The sequence below is a fragment of the Poecile atricapillus genome, chromosome 18 (genome assembly GCF_030490865.1).
Source record: "Poecile atricapillus isolate bPoeAtr1 chromosome 18, bPoeAtr1.hap1, whole genome shotgun sequence".
NCBI classification, from domain to species: Eukaryota; Metazoa; Chordata; class Aves; order Passeriformes; family Paridae; genus Poecile; species Poecile atricapillus.
In genome coordinates this window covers 2,371,840-2,393,933 of record NC_081266.1, presented here as the reverse complement: position 1 = coordinate 2,393,933, position 22,094 = coordinate 2,371,840, and positions in this window count along the sequence as shown.

Sequence of the window (22,094 nt, the reverse complement as noted above, 5' to 3'; positions counted from 1 at the left end):
CATGAGAGAGGTGGATATGACCCTTCTTTTACTTACCTTAACTGTTTTATCCTCCTTATACAAGCGGGATCCAACTCATAAATCAGGCAGTGGTATTAAGGTGCTATTATGCTGGGCTGGGCCAGCCCAAGCACTTGTGCCTTGCAATTGGAAAAGTGGATTTTTACCCTCTTTCTACCTGGCTTGTTTGGAATGTTTTAAAATTTGGCTTTTAATCTATATACTGTCATCATGGCTGCAACCTGGAAAGCAGCAGCATTTCACCTGGTTTCTTCCAGGTGCTGGAAAACTCATGCAGTTTTCTTAATCTACAGTGTTTATGAAGTTATGTCTAAGAATGTCTCTAAGAATGATTCTTTTTATGAAATATATTTATCAGGAACCTGAAAATGTCTTATCTTGAGGTACAAATCAAGCAGCAGAGAGGCAATTTTGTGAAGAACAGATAGCTGTCTGGAAATCTGGTGACATAACAGAAAAAGATAGCTCTGCTGAGGAATTTCAGTGGAAAAAAATAATTTATAGGATTGAAGGAATAGCACACTTCATGTTTTGAAACTACAGCATCTAGGCAAAGGATGGAAAATTTGGGAAATGGTGTTCATGTTCAAATCAGTCCTACTTGGCTTTTATTACTAATGTGAGACTGGCATGTGACAGGTTATGGGGAAATAGAGAGCGCTGAAAGATCTTTTGAATGGTAACTTCAAACAGTTTCTTTTCTCTTTGGTTATCAGCCCATTTAGGTGCTTTATAAATAGCAAAGACAGATTGTCAGATACTTTCAATAGGAAAGAGCAGGGGCAGGACAGGGAAGTAATAAGTTATATGAGATACCAATCGTATTTCCATCAACAAAAAATGACTCATGGTTCATAAAGGCCTCCTTTATACTAGAATACATTGTTTAGAATTTTGTTTAAAAATTAAACAGAACGGCTAGCATCTCTGCTTTAACTTCCTGGCTTGATTTCTAATGGATATTCTATAAATAAAATATATATTTCAAAGCTTGAATTCTCCTCAGAAGAGCCTATGGGCAGTTTTGGTGGGATATTGTTTTTCAGGGCAGTCATATTAATTTCCAGCTGAACAATGATTTTGAAAGCAAAGCAATGAGTAAGAAGTGTGCTTTGAGCTGGCAAGTCAGAATAAGGCACCTTGTGAAAACAAACATGCAAAAGGAAAAGCTCTTTGCAAAATGCAAAGCGAAATTGATGCCAAGATCGCTGTTCTGAATAGCAGCGTACAGCAGCAGAGTGAGATTTCAGTCAATTCACCACCTGTGAGTAATCCTCTAAATAAAGGTATAAATTTCACAGTAAATCCCTCTGCAAGGCTTTCTAAGCCCTGAGCATTAACAAGAAAATATACAGTGCACAATTCAACATGATCTATGGGGAAGAAGGAAGGTTAGAAGATAATCCCTCCACCACTTTCCTGTCACACAGGCTACTTGCATGCATTTGCATAAAGCAACCTGTTTCTTTTCTGCTGCATTTGACTCCACAATCCAATACAGGCACTGAAGGCACCTTGACTAGACACTGGAGAAAAGGAAAATCCTCTCTGGAAAAGCCTTCCAACCCCTTTATTATTAAATTCTGGTGTCAGGGCTGGAGGCTCACAGTATTTTAGAGCCACGCTGGAGCCAAGAGAGGCAGAAGGTGGACACATCATGCAGGGATTGATGACAGACTGTTTCAGCATAGCGACAGAAGACCACACCCCGGTGATATTTCTCTATTTGACACATGGATGGATGTATCCCTGCTTTACAATTAGCTTTTTCAAATGTAATTTAGCCAGAACAAAGCACAAGATCCGGTGTCTCCCAGCTCCAGTAATGGCTGTACTCGTAGCAGGTACTCCCTGCTCCAAGTGGCTCACCCTGCTCACGTCAGCTCTCATCCTTCCTCGTGTGCCAGGCTCAGGCTCCCCCAGACAAGGCTGTGCTGCTGTCCATGAGTGTGAGCTTTCCCCTGAAGCAGGGCCAAGCCCTGACTGGGAGGGTAAGCCTTTGAGGGAGCCAGAACTGTGCCAGGGACCATGCCAAGAGCAAGGAGGTAAAGATGAGTGTGGCCCAGCTCTCAGCCTGTGTCCTGGCCTTATTCTGTTTATTGGAATAGACAGAGCACGCAGCCAAAGAGGTCAGGAAGAGAGCACAGCACTGAATGTTTTTAGCACACTGGGGACATTTGCCCTGCTGGCCTTGGCAATGTTTTCTCATGCACCACTTCTGTGCATATGCTCATTCCCTTCCCCTGCCTGCTTCCTACCTTTCCATGTGTGAGTCAGATGGTCCAGCAACAAAGCCTGCAATTATATTTCATCTTTATTGGATCCTGTAATAATTCAAATAATTCCTCGAGTTTTAATCTGCTTTATGAGGGCCCAGCACTTCTGATCCAGGATCTCCACTTGGAAAGGAGGGCTAAGGCTCTACCACCCTTTAAAAAAACCCAGCATATTCCCAGGAATGTGAAGGGCTCCAAAAGGCTGCTTGCTGCCCTGCCAAGGAGCCTGCAATAGTGTCTGTACTGCTGTGAACTTCTGCAGAAATCACCTAGTTTAATTCTTGACTTGGTTTGGTTCCAAGGGGATACAGAGCTCTAATCCAGGCCAGCCTGTGTTGCCCACCACTGACTTTCCCACACGTGCCCCCTCTGGGGTACAAACACAAATTGTGGGCAAAAGCAGAGAGCCTTGTAAAAGCAGAATAAATCACAAGTAATGGTACTAGAATTGAGTAGTTTCTCCAGTTAATGTGGCAGCAAAGTGGGTAGTTCTGTCATCAGAGAAAAGGCAGTGGTAGAAATGATGGGTCTACTGTATGGATGATTAAGGTGAATTTTCTCTGGTTTATATAGGTGAGTTAACAAAGTGGAAAATAAACTGCACCCCCAGTGATCCATGAGTTCATGCCCTGCTGCCTTCCAGCAAGGCAAGAGCTCCACAGTGCCTGAAGCTTTTATTTATTTTTTTAAAATACAATATAGGCTGTATAATCACTGAAGTGTTTGAAAACTTACCCAACACTAATTTTGTCTGTTTGTGATGGTGGAAACCTGGTGGAGTAGTGAGAGTTGCTTTCAGGGTGTCCTGAGACAAACTTTAAAAAGTGAGAATGAGGCTTGATTTGGGCCAGCAATCCTCTGGGCACAGGTTGGTTAAGCCATGCAGCCCATGAGCATCACTTCAGGGTGTTCATGCCCGGAGGTTCTTTCAGTTCTTTTTACAGCTTACAGAAGAATTAACCAAAACAAAAGTGGTCTTCCTAAGAGAGTGCAGCGATGACTTGTCTTTACCAGTCAAAATCCATGACAGGGGTTTGAACAGCCAGAAAACATCCCCAGGAACATGGATATAAAACTATACAAAAGGGAGGAGGCATGCAACTCCAGGCTCCAACACAGGAGAGCTGACTCTGCTTTTACAGTGAGATCAAGGACAAATTGTCTACTGGCTTTGAATCAAACACTGGCTCAAAACTAAGATAATGGGAAAATTTCCTTTTTATTTGACTTTTTTTTTTTTTAAAGTGTTTTTTATCTTGCTCATTTAAAAGTCTATGCCTCTGTTCTAAGGTTTTTTTTCCAGGATCAGAGCTGTCTTGCATTCCTCAAGTGCAATTCATTCCCAATAAAACGCTCTATGTTCCATATCAACCATTAATGTTTCCAGATTGTAAACCTGACAGGTTTAACAGATTTATTCTTGTTTTCTATTAGTGTGAAGCTAAGACTGTGATGTTATTTAGCATGCTGTGGAGACTGAGCAGCTCTTTCTGTGTCCATGACTTTGCTCTGTGATAAAACTAAACTGGCAAAATAAGCCAGGAAGAGAAATTCTTTCCTGAAGTGACTGTGGTCTAAACAGTTGTGGTTTTGACAATCAATGCAAGAAATAAAGATACAAAATATAAAATATAATAATACTTTCTTAATAAATTGGTGTGGGTTGTTTTTTTTTTTTAAAGTGTCCTGTAACAAAATACTGACTGGGGACAAATCTTCTTCACTTGCCTGATGAGAAGCTCTGGTTGTACCTATTTAGGTATTAGCTAAACCTCCCTTGAACAGCAAGGGGAGTTTTTTGTTTGCATGTTTAATTTCTGCTTAGTAATCAAGACTGCTTCTAAGTATTTACAGTAAGCTGTGTTTGGATTGTCAGTGGAAAAACAAGCTGGGTTTTTATATGAAGCTTATGTCTATAAAACAAACTCAAAATATGATTTATTGTTCCAGCGTGGGGAAAAATACAACTCATTATGAAAAATCACACTAAGGGATTGATCTATTTATTAATCTATTTTATTTAAATCACAGACTCATAGAATGGTTTGGATTAGAAGGGACTTTAAAGATCATCTGGTTCCAGCACCCCTGTGATAGGCAGGGAGACCTTCCACTAGACCAAGCTGCTCAACATGCAAATAAACCTATAATTAGAAATACATTTTCTATAAAACTCAAAAAAAAGTGATTGACTGACACTGGGAGCATGTAGAAGAGCTTTTTAAAAAAGTAAGAACTTGATTTAAACTTCAATGCTAATTTAGTGCACTTAATTCCACCTCCCCAGGCATAAGTAGAGATGTGGAAAAGAAGCAGCGACATGAATAGACATGAATTAAGGAATTAAAATAAATTTGCAAGGAAATTCTTATTTAGCCAAACTGACCTTTGCTGATGGAAATCAATTGGTAGAGAGCTTAAAAACAGTAAGGTGGATCCAAATGGTCTCACATTTGGATCCCAAAATTGCAGTTTGGCTTCATGTCTAACACTGGAGCCAGCAGGCACATCCTGCACTCAACCAGAGGGCCACCACTCTAGCTTAAATCTTAATTTCCATAAATAAAATAATTATTCTTGCTTAAAGACTATTGGCTTAGCCAGATAAGGTCAAACAAGACCATATTTATCTGGCTAAGAATTGATAATATTTGTCTTATGCTTTGAGGTCATCCTATGTCAGCAAAATATGATTATTTTATTTGCCCCCCCAGAAAATCTATGGCATGTTTTTATATTCATTCAGCAGATTGTGTTTAATTTGGTTCAGCACTGCCATAAGTACAGATTTCTGGTCTGGTGCCAGTTAATTCTCACTGCAGATGTATCTCAGGACTCTTAGAGGCCATGGAGCTGCTACCCTACCAAGAGATTATTTGTGTTCCTGGTGGAATGTCAGCTGCAAGTTCGGGTGGTTTTTGGGTTACTTGACATGGTTCAAAGGTCAATTAATGGAGAAACATCAGTGAAAATCTCTCAACACTGATTCTTCTTCTCTTTATTTTTCACCAGCTGGGAGAAAGAGAAAAAAAGAGAGGAGAACTTTCTGGCAATTGCACCCTTCTATCTGGAGGAGGTTCAGGTTTGCTTGTGTTGAACAGTTCACTGGCCTTTCAGTTTCTGCTGCATTTTTCTTGTTTACATAGAATTCAGTAGTTTAACTACTTTTGCACCTAATTTATGGATTAATCATCACAACTATTAGTTTTCATGGGGTCTCTTTGCCCTCAATTTAATGTATACACTAAAATTGGTTTACTGCAATTTTTAAGCTTTCATGAGAATCAGACTTTTTTTAAGTAGCAGCATCAGTGTTTTGTTGAGTAATAAATGTCATTTTTTGTTTTGTGTGGCACCTGGAACTCTGCACTAAGAAACTGCTCTTACTATCTGTATCGTGTCTCAGCTGAAAAGTTGACACATGATTCACTTCACTTCCAGAAGTTATTATAAGCACATCCTTTGTGTAAGAAATTGAAATATTTTGAATTAACATGTGAAATATTAAGTAGAGAAATATTAAGAAGTTAGCAGATCATTCTGTACTCTTACAGATGTGTAAAATATTAAGTACATATGTGAACATGCTCAAAAAAATCTTAATTTTGTGTGCAACATTGATTTAGAGCAGAACTACAGAGAAAGAACTTTATTTCATCTTTTTCTTTCATATAAACTGGCAGCATTTTTAAAACAGCTCTTTCACGTCAGCTCTGTACATAATTGTTCTGTTTTGGCTGGCAAGTATTATTTGCTGAAATACCACTCCTTATCTTCCATCTCTTTGCTGGCTCTTGTCCACTTTCCAGTTACTCCTCTGCATCTTCTGACTTGTTGGTTTCTTTGAGAGACGATTTATAGTGCTTTAGATTGTCTTGTATGATGCTTGCTTTGGGGGATTTTTTTTGTGGGTTTGGTTTTTTTTCTTTCTTTTTCCTTTTTTTTTTTCTTTTTTTTTTCTTTCTTTTTTTTTGAGAAGATGTCCCACTGTTGTTTTAGCAAGGAGCATTTAGACTTTTTGTGAATAACTGTGAAGGTGGCTCTCAGTGTGTTATAACTTTGTGGCACTCATGAAGGAATAAGATTATTTAGGTCAGAGACATGGTTCTTAAGACATGAACAGAGATTTTCTTATATGACAGAGAAGTTTCCATGCTTACATTTCAAACTCAATCCCTTACTGTTTTCATTGTCACCATTCTGTAATTGTTCAATGACTCTAAGAACCAGAAATATTTCCTACTTTCTTTTGCAGGAAATAGTGCAGAACACTGTCTCCATGAGGAGGGATTGTAGTAATTTTTCTGCTTTATTTCAAAAAAGCTGGTTTTAATAACAACCTGGAATTACCCATGTATAGTCCATCAAGGCTTTTATGATCTTCAAAACAGGGAATGCTTTTTGTTCCAGTGACTTTTGTGAAGTCACATACCAGAGTGATGAGCATAAGAAACCCTAGAGAGGCAGGAAGTCAGATGTCCTATAAGGTTAAATTCTTTTCTTCTCTGGGTTGACTTTTCTGTAGAACATATCATGATGTGGCATTAGCTCCAACTCTCACTTTTAAGAGTAAGTGGAAATCATTATTATTTCAGGCTGTATAATTCTTGTCTCTTGCTCTAATTTCAGGTTTTACACGTGTTGTTCAGCTCAATGAGACAAATTTCTGCTGCGAGACCTAAATCCAGCTTGATCACGGAGCATTCAAAAAACATGATGATGGTTATTTGGTTAGCCACCAATTTCCTTTCTCATGCTCTCAGTCTCAGATTACTGAGCTTTCATCTGGCATTCTCAGACAGGCTCACTAATTGTCCTGTAGCAGACAAATAAAGAGCACGTCCTACAAGTAACGTGTGGGATGCACTGAGTAATGTCAATTCATATGTTGCCTGGATACAGATCTTACTCGTGTTTAGGATTATTTAATTAACTTCTTGATTGTAAAGAGCAGAGAATTGAAGCATGCAGTCCAAAGTCCAGTCAACGCAAAAACTCAGCAGACAGTAATGAATTTTGGCTCAGACACCCACTGCTCTGGTCGTCAACTGTATCGTAGTTTTAAGAGATGAGAATTAAAAGGAGCTTAGATGAAGTTGGAGAAGGCTGTGTGGAGGGGGAGGATGTTATTAGGAATAGCAGACTAATGGAAATGCATTTGTAGAGAGTGTTGTTCAACATGTGTCATGTAGATTAAAGGAATGTTGAACAGCTGCTCGAGTGAATATTGTCACTCTTCCTAACAAGCTAAGCACGAAGGGTCTTTGGGAGAAATGTATGTGGTAATAATGACATCTCTGGAGCCTTTTCATGGTCTTTTGGGATGCAAATTGCAGGAAATATTAAAAGTTTGATATCGGTGTGTGCTGCTGAGTGTTCACTGAAGAGACAGAAGGATGTAAAGAAATTATAAAAGTGCTGTCCAAAAGTGAGTCATGACTCCTTCTCTGTAAATTTGTAGAAACACCTAATGTAGAAATGCAGCTGATGTTTGAGCTAATTGAGGAAGGTGGCTGGGGCTGAGGCCTCTGCAACTCAAAGATGTTGATCCAGGAAGAACCCCTTATTCATTTGCCATCGATCTATGGTGAATTTCCATCCAAGAGGAAAATGGAAATACAAAAAAAATTCAGATTTAAGAGAAATCTCAACAGCAACTGAAACCTGAGTGTATAATCAAGCTGCATTAGGTTGCTTGTGCAAGATAAGTTGTGGCTGTCAGTTGTTCCTCAAACTCAGAGGTACAGAAACCTTAAATGTGTGCTGTCTGCTCTAGTATTCTCTCAAGCAAATTTAGAGTAGCTGGAAATAACCATAATCATGTATCTTTTACTCTAGTTGTGTTTGCCAGACCAGGTTTGTGGTGAAATGAGAAGGATTAATGTAAAAAAACCCCTAATTTTGGCATTGCCATAAGTAAGAAAAAATATCAAAATGCAAGAAGTCATTGGTAAAAAGTAAAATGAACTTATTACTCAGTTGAAGAATATGGTGAAAGAGACCATTTTAGTAGAGGTGAAAGAATCTGAAAAAGGATTTTTCACACACAATCGTGTGGAAGTAGTGGTCCAAGCTATATCTTCATTTCCAAATCACTGCAGCCAGGGTTTTGTGATTCTTTTTCCCTTTGCATACTTAATATTACATAAGACCAAGTACCCTGCTGATCTTGAATAGCTTAACTGAGATAGCAGATGCTAATTCATGGCATTACTTAATTTGCCCAGTTTTAAAAAAAAACACAAAGGGATTTGGGATTAGGAGGGATATTGGATGAAAGGATCCATGGACTGCCTTGACAGCCTGGAGCCAAACATGATCCCATAATGATACCAAGACTGATGGAGGGTAATTCTCATCATTTTACTCATAACTGTGTGAAAATGGGAGAAATGGCAAAAGGTACTGAACCCATCCAAAAGCACTAAAAATTATAAGAGTAATGAATGTCTGGCATAGGTGATGAAGACTACAGAGATGAGGGTCAGGAATCAAGGGATACAAAGGTGTGTCCTCAGTTTTCTGGGACTGGAGGCAAAGGGAACCCAGAGCAAAGTGAGTTTTTTCCTGCCCTCCTCTGGAGACCTTACTGATTGATGGCTTTGAGCCTTCTGTGCTCCTCCTGTGGGGCTTTCTTCTTTCTTGGTCTGCTTGGAACACGCAGCACAATTTAAAGCAGTGACAGGGATGGCTGAGCTGCCTTGTCTGAAATGGAACCATATCTGTATTTTTCGTCCAAAGTGTAAGGCTTTGTACAGAGGTGGTATTTATTGAGCATGAATACTCTGAAAAGCCAGCTTCAACAAAAGCTGTGAACTTAAATCAGTCTGTCTCATTAGAAGCCAAAGGTTTGCACTTGATGTACTGCATGGAATTTTCTATTGCCCTAAACTGACTGGAATGGAATGGAATAAAATTTGGATATTTAAAGACTAAATGAAAAAATGCTTTTTTCCAGGACCTATATGACATATATATGTAGCCTGAACACCACCTCTTTCTACACCACTCTAGAATTTTGGTCTCACACTGAATCCCTTCTGAATTGTCATGAAAGGAAGGCTCAGATCCTCTGCAGTGATGATGTGGTGGATTTGATTCACAGACTAACAGACTTAAGGTGCTTCATGCACCAGATCTCAAGAAAAAAATCCTCAGGATGTTTATTGAGTGTTATTTACAAGACTTGGTTTATACCATTACTAAATCCATTTAATTCATGGGATTTTTTTGAGATTATGTGCTGTGGAAATTCTAAGGTATTTCAGAAAGATTTCTTTTACTTCAGTACAATCTGTCCCTAACACAGCTTTTACAGACTTTTATGTGGTAGCTACCTTACAGCTCATTAGTTCTTCAGAAAAGCTGATCCAGGTTTTGTAATATTTCTATTTTTTTTTTCCCAGATGATTTTTCACAAGCCAGAAGTTTCTCTAAAATCTCTTTCTTGACTCATTATTTCCTGCCAATTCTAAGCCGGTTCTTTGTTTTCTATTCCAAGACTCTGGAATGCCATAATAGTTCTCATTCAATTTTTGAGGAAGAGTTGTTTGGTTGTCATGTAAAAGTTTCAGTGTCCAGTTCCAAAAATCCATAATAACTTTATTTAATATTTTAGCACACCAGTGTTTCACTTAAAACAATTTATCCAGTGTTTTTGTAACAGTATGGAGATTTTAGGGAAGTAAGGTGGGTAAAGATATATTGCCTCCCTTTCTATAACTGGCTTCTCTTAAAAGAAAAAGAAAAGAATATTTCTTCACACAGTGCTGCCTTATGCAGTTATCCCACAGTAACTGGAAGAATATATTTTTAATAAAATGTTTTAGAAGAGTGCCAAGTCATTCCTGAAAGCCAACTCCTGTCTGAAGTTCTTTTTTCACCTGCTTGTTGCCCTTCTGAACTCATAGGGATATTGAATAACTTCTTTTCTATTTTGTTTAATTCTGTGTGAGTGGTGCCTAACATACTGTAAATATTAACTTCAGGACACAGAAATGAAGCCCAGGATGTCCAAGACACACATTTTAATGAGAAAGGACGTCTCTAAAACCCCACCAGTGCTTCAAACAATTATGGCCATTGCTGACCTGTGACATAAATCTTACTATAAAACCTTAAGTGTGCAGGCATTGGACTCAGTGTCCACTAAATATCTAGATTAAATCAGGAAAACTGGCCTTGTTCACCATCAAATAAAATACAAAGTCCTGAATCCAAGATGTTTTGCCATGTTATTTTGCCAGTAAAATAAAGCTGCAATTTTTTCTCATGGATCAACAAAATGGAAGAGGTGCTAATCTTTGCTGTAAAGGACATTTACAATATGGAAATGCTGCACAAGGATAGGTTTCAACTTCTTTTTCCCTGAGCTTTGGCTTTGAAACTCCAAATTATAAGATATTAAAAAAAAATAGTGTAACTTTGAAAAATCCCCAAAGAGATTCACTGTCTTAAACCCAAACCCAATACCAAATGTTCTGCCTCTCATAATCTCTCCTTTACAAAAATATCCTCTGGAAAAATTAAAAAGAAAATACTTTCCTCTATCCATTTCAGGCTACAAACTCCATAACCCTTTTGCTTTTTATTTTGGTTAGCAGCTTGGATTCCCTTACTGCATAACTAACCTGAACAAATATTGTGCCTTAGATCATTTCAAGGGAACAAATTCCAGAACAAGCAGAGAAACAATAGACAACATTTTTTTTTTTTTTTCTCAAGGGAAAAAGGAAGGTAATTAATTATCCAGCTAAGGAGGAGAGCTAATCATTTAGGGGTGTTTTTTTGATTAACCAAAGTACAATTTATATAGATTTTTAAGTCGGGAAGGAAAAAAGAAACCATACACAGTAGTTTTGAACTACCTTCAGCCCTACTGTGCTGTGTACATAGTGTAATAATATCCTTAACAAAACAAGGAATAGCTTATGCAGCCCCATGCTGCATGGGAACCCTGTAAATACAGGAATTTTACATAATGTACAAGTGTCACGCTTTATAGAGGGTATTACATACTTTTGCTACCAGGAACGAAGCTTTGTGGTCAGTGAAAATATTCATCCATAGACCTGTTGCTGGTGTTGAGCAATATTGAATTTTTGGAGGGCTGGTTCGAGTCCAGACCCTTTCCTACCTCCTGCAAAGCCAAGAGTACAGAGGGTGACACTTCCCAGAGTGGGCACTTTCTGATTCCCTCTGATGGTCCCCACACATAAACACAGCAAATGCCTCTTGGTCTCATAATTCCTTTGAAAGGGAAGGGAAATAAAAGGTCCTATTACAACCCAAAATCTGATTAACTTTGGCTGTGGCAGCTTCCCCAGTAGCTCTGAGGCAGGGCTCCTCCTTTGAAGGAGAAATGTGTCTTCCCTGGAGTGCAGCTGCCTGCACAAACTGCACCTTTGCAGTGACCCAGCCTGGGATTGGACATGCCCAAGTGTTTCTTGCATGTGGTGACTGTTTAAAAGTTTTTTGCATCACTTCTTATATTTTTGAGAGCTTTTCTGGGAAGATCAAGCCTTGTTAAATGCAGCAGGGGAAAAAAGAGCTGTGAGGATAAAGAGGAAGGTTTGCTAATTTGACTTGGTGGCTGGCAAAGAACAAGTGCAGGACTTTGGCAGCTCTTGGGGATCTGCAGTTCTTGTGTCATTTTTGAGCCTGTACTCTCTGTGGCTAAGAAATGAGAGTAGTGCTCTCTGTTAATCTGTCATATTGTCCCTTAAAAATCTAATGAGAAACCAGAGATTTAACTAGAAACCAGGTCTAGGACCAGGTGTGGTTGTTTCTAAGGGAACATACCTCAGCAACCAGTGGCCTGAGGAGCAGGATTGGATCCACTTTTTTGGGGGTTCCAGGACTTGATGCAGCTGCCTGGTGAGGTCTCAGCCTCCCTGTGGTGCTCTCACCAGATGAGGTAAAGTAAGAGCAGCAATTTACATCTTGTTGCAATCAGAGGGGTGGTTTCATGACGTTCTGACAGAAAGGTAAAAGTGTGAAGTGGTCCAGCTTTTGTTGCTGAAAGCCCAGCAGGCTCCGGGTACCACTCCAGGGAGCAGCTGGAGTGAGGAGCAGCCCTCACTCCCCCACTGTGGATTCACCATCCTCCCAGATGGGACTCATCACCACCACAGGCTTTTGCACCTTGTCTACTCTGTGCTTTTCCACCTCACAATGAATCCCTGACTCAGCCTACACCCTCTGTTGGTGTTTTCTCTCCTCCTCAAATCTCTCCGTTGAGGGAGCAGGGAAGAGAAGGCAAGAAGTATATTTTACCTGTCCACTGTCACTGAACCACCTATTCCTTTCATTAGTGCACCTTTAGTTTCCTTGTTCAGCCTTTGATTTTGGCAAGCACATTCCCTAAAGGTTTCTCAAGGAAGCTCAGGGCTTTTCAAGTGTTTTGTTTGTTTTTTTTAAAAATCTAAATAATTCCTTTAACCTACTTCTGTGTGTCTGTACACAAAAGAATCACTATGCTATCTCACAGCAGCATTCTGAATTGGTTTAAAAGGATTTCAGAGCTTCAGCCATAAATATCATGGAAGTGTTTATATTGCAAGCATTTTCTTATAGGACAGATATTCCAGAGCAAGAATCCAAATTCTGCCTTTGTGGAAAAGCTGCTTAATGCCTTCCAGAAGAAATCTGTTGTTAACTAATTTCAATGTATGTACTCAAACAATATGAAATATGTTTTCAAAACAAAAGGTGGGTTTGGAGTTGTTTTAAAAGATGGGGTGTATAGTTTTCACATATACACTTGCTGAAACACATATTGTGCTTGTCTTCCTGTATTCACACAGAGCTTAGCCTGATAATCTGTTATTCCATTTAATGCCTTTATCCCTTCCATATGCCAGAGTGATCTCATTCTTGTATATATGGACACCTGTTCCAAATTATTTCTAATGTCCTTAATTAGGCTGATTATAAATTTTAATTATTATTTTTCAGCCTCTGTTTAGAATCAGATTCCTGACACAAATTTGTCAGAAATTGCAGGGGCTGCAAACAAAGTTCCATGCACTAACAACTGCTGTAGCAGCTGTAAACAATATGCACTACTCCTGTAACATTCTTCAAGTTGCAATAAATTTGTTCCTCTCCCTGCCTTAGTGATTTAAGTGCTTGAAGTTAAAATTTTAAAGCAACCACCTCTTATTAAATTAGTCATAAATTGGTGTAATAACTACTTCTTAATCGTCAAAGACTGCAGCCAAAACCAGCAAATCTGTTCACTGAAGGAAAATATGTACACATCAATATAAACTGTTAAAACACATTTGCATTATCAATATATCAATATTATTATTATTTACTTAAGTAGTTGGGTTTTCTTTAGCTGCTTTAAAAACACCAGGCAGAAAATCATCCTGTTTCCTTTTCATGGGTATGCTGGGGGATTCAAAAACCTGTGAAATCCATACATGCTGACAGAAAAGAGAAGTATTTTAGCATTGGTCATCTATTTAGCCAGCCTGACCCTTACTGTTGAGCTTCCTCCTCAGATTTAAGAGAGAATTTGGAATGGAAATTGTGGAGGTCTTGTTTTGCTTATCCCTTCAGCTGAGAGCTTGCTGTTAATTACCGCCTCTCTCATCATGTTCCTGCTGTTCCCTGTCCACAGTCACTGCACAGATTGTGGAAACTCAATTTTGAGCACTTTAAAGGTTGTAGGCCTGCAGTGCCAGTAAGGGACAGGACAACACCAGCAGGTCTTTCTGGCCTTTCCATCCCTCTTTATGTTCCTCCGGTTTCCTGCGCCCATCCCCGCTGCTGGGGGAGGAAGAGGCTTGGATCACAGGGCCCTTACTTCAAGCATGAGGAATGTGGCTTTCAAAGTTCAGCCAAGTATGAGCTACCAAGATATAACACCCTTTTAAATTGTAAACCTTCAGCCAGCCTTATTCCATACATCTGCAGTGCTCAACACAGCACAGAGCTGCTCCTTCCTGAAAAAAAATGTCAGTGCCATGGGACTACTGAGTCTTTGTCACAGTGACAGAGCCAGCAGTATTTTTATTTTTATTTTTATTTTTATTTTTATTTTTATTTTTATTTTTATTTTTATTTTTATTTTTATTTTTATTTTTATTTTTATTTTTTTTTTTATTTTTTTATTTTTATTTTTATGTTATTTGTATTTTTATTTTTATTTATTTTTATAATTTTTATTTTTTAATATTTAATTTAATTTTTAATTTTTATTTTTATTTGTATTTTTATTTTAATTTATTTTTATAATTGCTATTTTTTATTTTTATTTTTATTTTTTAATTTTTATATTTAATTTTTATTATTTATTATTTATTTGTATTTGTATTTGTATTTGTATTAATTTTTATAATTTTTATATTTATATTTATTTTTATTTGTATTTTTATTTATTTCTTATTTATTTTTATAATTTTTATAATTTTTATTTTTATTTTAATTTATTTTTTATATTTATTTTTATTTTTATTTATTTTTTAATTTTTATTTTTATTTATAATTTTATTTATATTTTTATTTTTAATTTTAATTTTTATTTTTATTTTTTAAACCCCCGTTATTTTATTAAATGTTTCTTCCTCTTTACACTCGTTCCTAACCTTCCTCAGCTAAGTGTCAGAGCGCTTCAATGTTTCTCTTAAGCTCACTGAGCAGGAGGAATGCTAGGGAGTGAAGTAGGGTGACCATGCCAACCTTCCTCTGTTGAAGGTCCCTGATATATTACTTTCTTTTAATTATCGCTATTTAGCCCTCAGTAATTGGTTGAAGATATTTCAAATGCAAATGACTACTTGGTAAACAAATTATTCTACCGGACTCTGAGTTCATTTCACTCAGATATTGTAGCCAAAATCTGAGAATAAAACTTGCAACCAATGAATTTATTTTATTTTTATTTTTTAGATGATGTGGAATTGCGGTAACTTTTCAAAAGATTGCAGATAAGTTACTACTGAGAAATTTGCTTGGGAGTTAGTTAAAAATACCCTGTGGTTATATACATTTGGTGTGAGACATGGCCAGCATCAGCTTGGGGGCAGCAGTAGTCACTGGTGGAGCACCGAGTGTGGGTGGATTTTGCTAAGCCTGCTGATTTTTAATACCTTTAAAATGAATACACGATGCTTTCCAGTAAAGAGCAGTTTCTCTCTAGCAGTTGCCACATTTTGCATATATTTATTCTTATTGGAGTCAAGGAGGTCATGTTAAACAGCTTTTTGTTAATAGCATACGATGATTTAAACCTCTGTATTCCAGGACTTGTGTATCTTTCTCACTGTCTGATACCAACAGTGTGCCTTTAGTTTATATATCAAGAACACCTTTCCATTTTTATGTGATATCTGTCACTTTGGGGTTTTGGTCTTTAAAGAATATACTTTATAGGTAGGATTTTTATAACCACGGTATTTTTAACCTTAGATTACAGAGAATTCTTAAAAACAAACATTTCCTCTGTGTATTAGAGCTAAAAATGCCTAGATGACAACTAGTGCCAGTAAACTATCCCATCTTTAACAAAGGTTTTACCTAATGTTGACAGCAATTACGGGGTTGCTGTTAGGTATGTGCCAGGACTTGGAACTCTCAGACAAATTTCAGCTATGCTGTCACTAGAGATATTTAATTTCAAATTTTTTTTGGTTTTGTTATTTCACTTAGGGTGACATAGCTGCCCATGTATTTTTCATGGTAATTTGATTAAGTAACTATGAGATCAAAGCATTTTGCTGCTGTCTCAAATGCTGGTAAATGACAAGAGAATCACGGTGTGGAACAGATGGGAGTTCTCACTCGTTTGGCAGGTGAGTGATTTCTCTGCAAATGGAATCCTTCCAGCTCAGCTCTGTGGCACTGCAGAATAACAGAGTGTAAAGGGCAGAGGATGGATATCAACCACTCTAGCTTCCTGGGAAAAGAATGAGAAGGAATAACCAGCTCATGCTCAAGAAAATAAAGTGATCTGCTAGAGAGGGAAAGACATCAGAAAATATATCTGAAGGTATCAGAGTCTCTGAGAAACAACATGATGGACTATTTCTAGGAAGATTTTCACTGAGAGGTATTTAACTGTGCTGTGTTGAATTATTAGCTTGCTAAATTGATATCATTTCCAGATAATAATATTTCACAGAAAATTCATCCTGTTTGGAGAAAAAGAAAAGTAAGATTTCTTTTAAATTTATTTTTTTTTTATGAACAGTATTTTCATTTTAAGTTCTCTCTGGTTTTATTTTAAATTTTATGGAGTAACAACAAATCTCTGCGTGGGTTTGTTTCCCACAAGTCTTGTTACAGAAGTGATTAAACACAGGGGCACTGCAGTACAGTTCCCACCTGTTAAAGTTTAATCTTTAGCCACTTAGTTGTTCTGTGACATGCTTTGGACTACTAATGCCATAAAGCCACATGGCATCTCTTAAAATTAATTTGTGCCAAGCTAATAGAATACATCTGAAACACCAGGTGGAGTTAAGACCTAGAAGCTGTTAATGTGACTAATTACTGCCTGAGGCTCAGCTGAGTTGGAGGCCTGAAAAGCTTGTGGTTAGACCTTGGGAACTGAGAGCTTTGGATAAGGCTGATTTCTGTGGCATTTCTTATTGAAGCAATCAAAACCAAAACTCAACAAATCTATTAACAACTTGTGATACAAAAGATCAGTGTAGTCTAAAATCCCAATAAAGGAATTCCAGTTCAGAGCCAAGCTGCTAGGTCAGGATACATTACAAAGAGCCCTGGATAGGAATTCAAAGATGTTCTATACAAGAAGATATACTCAAAGTTATTTCCAGTGAAGATTATGGTAGTAGTTTCTAGATTCTAATAATCAGAATCTTAAAATAATTCATAAAAAAATGTATCAACCAAATTATGATGGCACTTTTTTACCTTTAGCAGCAGCAAATATACTGGGTACAAGTCACTGGACAGTGTTAATTCCAGTGGGTTGATGTGTAGTGAACGAAATGCTTAGAGATTCTATGCAATGTGGACCATTTAAAAATGTACATCTTTTTCTTGTGCTGAAAATTTATTTTGTGACTTGAGAATGTAATTTAGTGTTCTGTTTTTAAAGCCTGGAGATATTGGGATGGAAGTTCTGCCTTCCAGAGTGCTCCAAATGAAAGCAAATTGTAATGATTTTTTTTTTTTTTTTTCCTATTTAGAAGGCTGTAACATGGAAACTTATTTTAATGGGACTATATTGATATTTTCTCCCAAAGTATCAAGTCTTGGGATTGCATCACATGGTGCAGCTCCTGCATGGCCCTGATGCCAGCATGGAGCAGATACCATGTCTAGGCAGCTGGAATTTTGCTTTAGCTGCATTTCCAAAACTTGTTTGATAATAACTTCAAATGTACACACACACATGCCAAATCTACAGGGGACTGAAAGAACACCCTGGCAGCCTGACTGCTTTTGTAGCAGGGTTGTTTTGTGGCTTTTTTTTGGCTGGTTACTCTTAATAATTTTTGTTCTGCAAGCTACTCCAAGTTAATCCTACTATCAAAATCATAGCATTCAAGTATTTTTGTGTTTTTATTTTCCAAGAGCCTGATACGCAAAGCGGTGCCACTGGGAGTAGTTTGATGGTGCTTGCAACAGGGTGAATGGCTTCTTTTAAAGATGTCTCCAAATATTCAACCCCCCTTGGGAATGAAAGAGCACACATTGCTGGGGACAAATATAGAACTTCTTATCAGAACTCTGAATCACACTCTGGCCCCGAAGGAGTAGAAGAAGACTAATGGTCTAATCCAAGAGAGATTTTTTTGGGTAAGGGCTGTACTCAGATGGGTTGTCTGTAGCTGGAGATTTCCTCTAAATAGAATTAAGAGGTGCTATTGCCTAACAGCAGAGAAACTGGACAGGAAGGTTGTTGAGTGGGACATGTCTCCCTCTGCTTTGGTTTGTTTTCTGCAGTAAAGCTGGATTACTCAATTAGAGTCCATCTTGTGCAGTTATTAGAAATAATGGGAAGTGAACAGAGACGTGAAAACAGAGGCACAAGAACAGAATATGGGAAAGGACACAGTCTAAACCTCAGACTCCAAAGAAACAGTGATAAGATGCACCCCAAGGTGCCAATGCAGAGCTAGAACTGCTGGAGAAGACAGAAGTAAAGCTCTGCAGTGACTCTGGTACAGCAGCCAGCCAGGTCAGCTGGGTATGCATTGCCAACTGCCTACAGGATAGAAAATTATTATTGTTGCTAAACAGCTTAAACAAACTGAAAGCAAGGTGGCAACAGGGCCATGAAATAGTCTGTGCAATAATTCTGATACGCTCTACCACTTTTATGAGCCTTGTGCATATTAAGCAGTCCAAACCAAATACAGATAATTACACAGTAAAACCATTCAGCATAAGGAATGGCTGCTGATTCCATCTGAGCTGCCTGGTACAGATTCAGGACACCAGCATCCTGATGTCAAAAGGAGAACTCAGCTAATCGCTGAGCAGGACATTGCTGGATAAGAAACCACATAATATGTGACCTAGAAAAGATGATGTTTTTCCACCCAGCCTTGGAAAACATAAAAGCAGAGCTCTTAAGGCAAAGGAGAGCAACTGGTGGTTCCAGAAGAAATGAATAATATTAAAATTGACTTTTTTATGTTTCAGCTCAGTTTGAGAAAGGATCTTGCTGTGCTCTTTTTGCTGTTTTATGGGGGTGCCTGAGTTTTGGTTTGTGGTTGGGTTTTTTTGAAGACACACCCCAAGACTGTTATTAGTGGAAATAGAGGGCCCAGTTTCTAAGGGAAACAGAGACCCTGCTAAACACTCCATAAACTGGAGTCTTGTCTTGTTGTCTGCTGCCACACTTTACTATTTGCACAGTCACGGTGAAATTTTGAGAAATACAAATTATATTACTGACAGATGGAATTGTTTCTGTTTGAGGACAGATGCTTTTTATACAGCTTTTATTTAAAACTATGGATTTTTTGAATGCTTGTTTATGGAAATTTAGAACAGCAAATTACCACTTTCCTCATAAAAATGTGTTTTTCTCAGTCAAATCTATTTTTCAAGGACTTCATACACTTATGCAGCATACCATGTAACTAAATTAATTACATAGCAAACATTTTTATGATATTCAAATGCCATTTGGGGGAAAGAAATACTTCCTGAAATAACTCCAAAAATCCTTGGACATACTTTTCTTACAGATGCATAAGTCTCCCCATCTCTTCTTATAACAAAGATGTCACAGCAAAACTTTAAATGATAAATATTAATATTTAAATGAAGATGCATTTTTACTTTCATTTTGGTTTTCCTGCAAATTGATTTAAAAAAAAAAAATTACTTTCACTGCAGAGATATGTTCAGTTTTGGGGATACAACACTTTTTCTTTACAGGGGTTATTCAGGGAAGCATTTCTCGCTGGCTCTTAAAATGCTATTCATCTCAAAAATGTAATTCTGTCTCTGGCACATGAGAGGTCCAGTAACATGTTTTAGGTAGCACAGTTGTTTGTTACCATCCCTGTAGCAGAAGAAAGATGTTTTTATGAATTTTAGCTGACATGAACTTTGGGCATGAGGAGCCCAAGATCAGTCTGAAAAACTGCTGGTAAATTTCATTAGGATGGGAAGGTGGCTAGGGGTTCTTCTATCTTTCTTGATTTTGTATGATAAATGTGGATATATATTGTTGGCTTTTTAAAAAAGTATAAACCACAAGCTTTGCCTGGATCAGTTTAATTTCAGTGAGATCAGCCACTTCTGTCTTGCAGGGAAAAAACCCCAAACCAATACCATTCTCTACATCTAACTAGGAGGAGCCAATCGAGGGCTAATATTAAATTTAAATTTCCACCACGAGGCGAGCAAAACTCAAAAGAGCTGTGCCATAAAAAACAACTCAGTTGTGAAGCCCAAGTACACCTCTGCTGGAGGCAGTAATTCATCCTCCTGTGACTGTCACAGGTTTCAGCAGAACGTGTGGCTGAAGCCCAGCAGCCAAATGCATCATCAGGGTGATTTGTAAAATGTATGTCGTGTTTACCAGAACACAAATATATAAAAGATAAAACCCACAGACAGCTAGGTCAGCTGGGCTGCCTGAAAGCCCAGCGTTTGCAAAGAGATGTAAGGCCAGTAATTTCAGAACACAGTGAATAACAATTGGATTTATAGCTTTAGAATTCCATCTCTCATCCCATTGTGTTGACTTTTATGGGTGTAAGGAGCAGGTACTGGAGCTGATGTAGCCTCAGCTGTTAATGGGTAAAGATAAGAAACACAGGTGAGATGGAAGGAGGGGAATTACAATATTTACAATAATTACCAGAGGGAAAGGTGAGATAGGTGATGGGAGATCATTCGATGTTTTCTGAGAAGGGGTGGTTTTACTTTCTCTTTCCCCCTTTCCCTTCCAACTCTGCCATACTGCCTTATTCTTTTTTAGGAAGATGGCAGAAGACATACTGATTTTTTTTAAAAAATAAATATTGGCCAACAAGCCATGTTAGTACAAGGTAGAGAAAGTTGGCCTTGGCTACACAGTGAACCTCTGGCCTTGATGCAGGCTCCGGCTCCACAGGTGAGCACCCTCTGCCCACAGCAGAGAAATGGAAACATGATGTTTTGATGTCATTACATTCTCCTTTTAGGAAACTCAGCTTTTCTTCAGGGAGCATGGGGCCAGCTGTTGCTTGTGAAGCATTTGAAGGATGTAGACAGTGAAGTCAGGGACCATTTTATTCCAGTATTTCCCCATTGCTCAAGATCATGAGCAAGTTCCAGTTGAGTCACTTGCACTTCTTGGGCCAGGTAGTTTGTGCAGCAGCCCAGGTGCCACACAGATGGTGAGTTTGATCTTTTAATATGAGCTTTTATAACCTTGATGGTGTTTTCAGAGTTCTTACCTCTGATCTCAAGAGGATATTATTTTATCTCTCCTTTAGGACTGGGAAAAATGCAAAGTCAATGCGAAGTGCTTTCATTCTTGTGCCTTGTAAGAGAGATTCCAGAGAACAGTTTTTCAAGAAGGCTTTGGTACCTTTAGCTCTTATTCCTTGTGTGTTCTCTACTCAGGCTCTTTATAGAGGATACATTTTATTTTCTTTTGCATGTACACATTGGGACAGCTCCAAGGCCAGTAAGAATGTTTTTAATTCCAGAGTGATTGAGGTATTTTTCATCTATGTTGAATACTGTCTCTTTTGTTTGAGAATCTGACTGGTGTAGCCCTTTCTGCTTGGGAATAATAAATATACTTAGAAGCAAACAGGTTGTTATTAGCTGAATTTTTATCTCATCATTTTTTTTCTCTGATATTTTCAGCAAAGTCTGAGATGCTGGTCTTGCTCCTAAGGCTCTTAGATAATTTGGTAATTGACTGAACTTCTTCACACCAGTATTATTTAGAATTTCCAATGTTGAAAAATTCTTAGATTTGAGAGGACCTATGAGCATCTATGGACTTGGGAAAGTTGCTTCTGTTTAATGGATTTGTTTTCACCTAAGATACAATCAGCATATTTGAGGGGAATATTTTCTGCTGTCTGTTTACAGGAATATCAAATGCATCCGGAGAGCAGGATAAATGCTTGCAAATCTTTTATTGAACACGAATAGGAGAAGGAAATAATTGTAAATGAAATGTGCAAAACAAATGATGCTTCTCAATCCAACTGGAACCATGCTTAACATTCATGCAGCAATCGCTTCCTTGTTACAATCAATATATACAATAAAAAATCTAGAAGCAGTGAATTTGGCAATATAGGATGAGGGATCTCATGAGTAGCCTTTTCTTTGCAAAGAACAGCTCTGTGT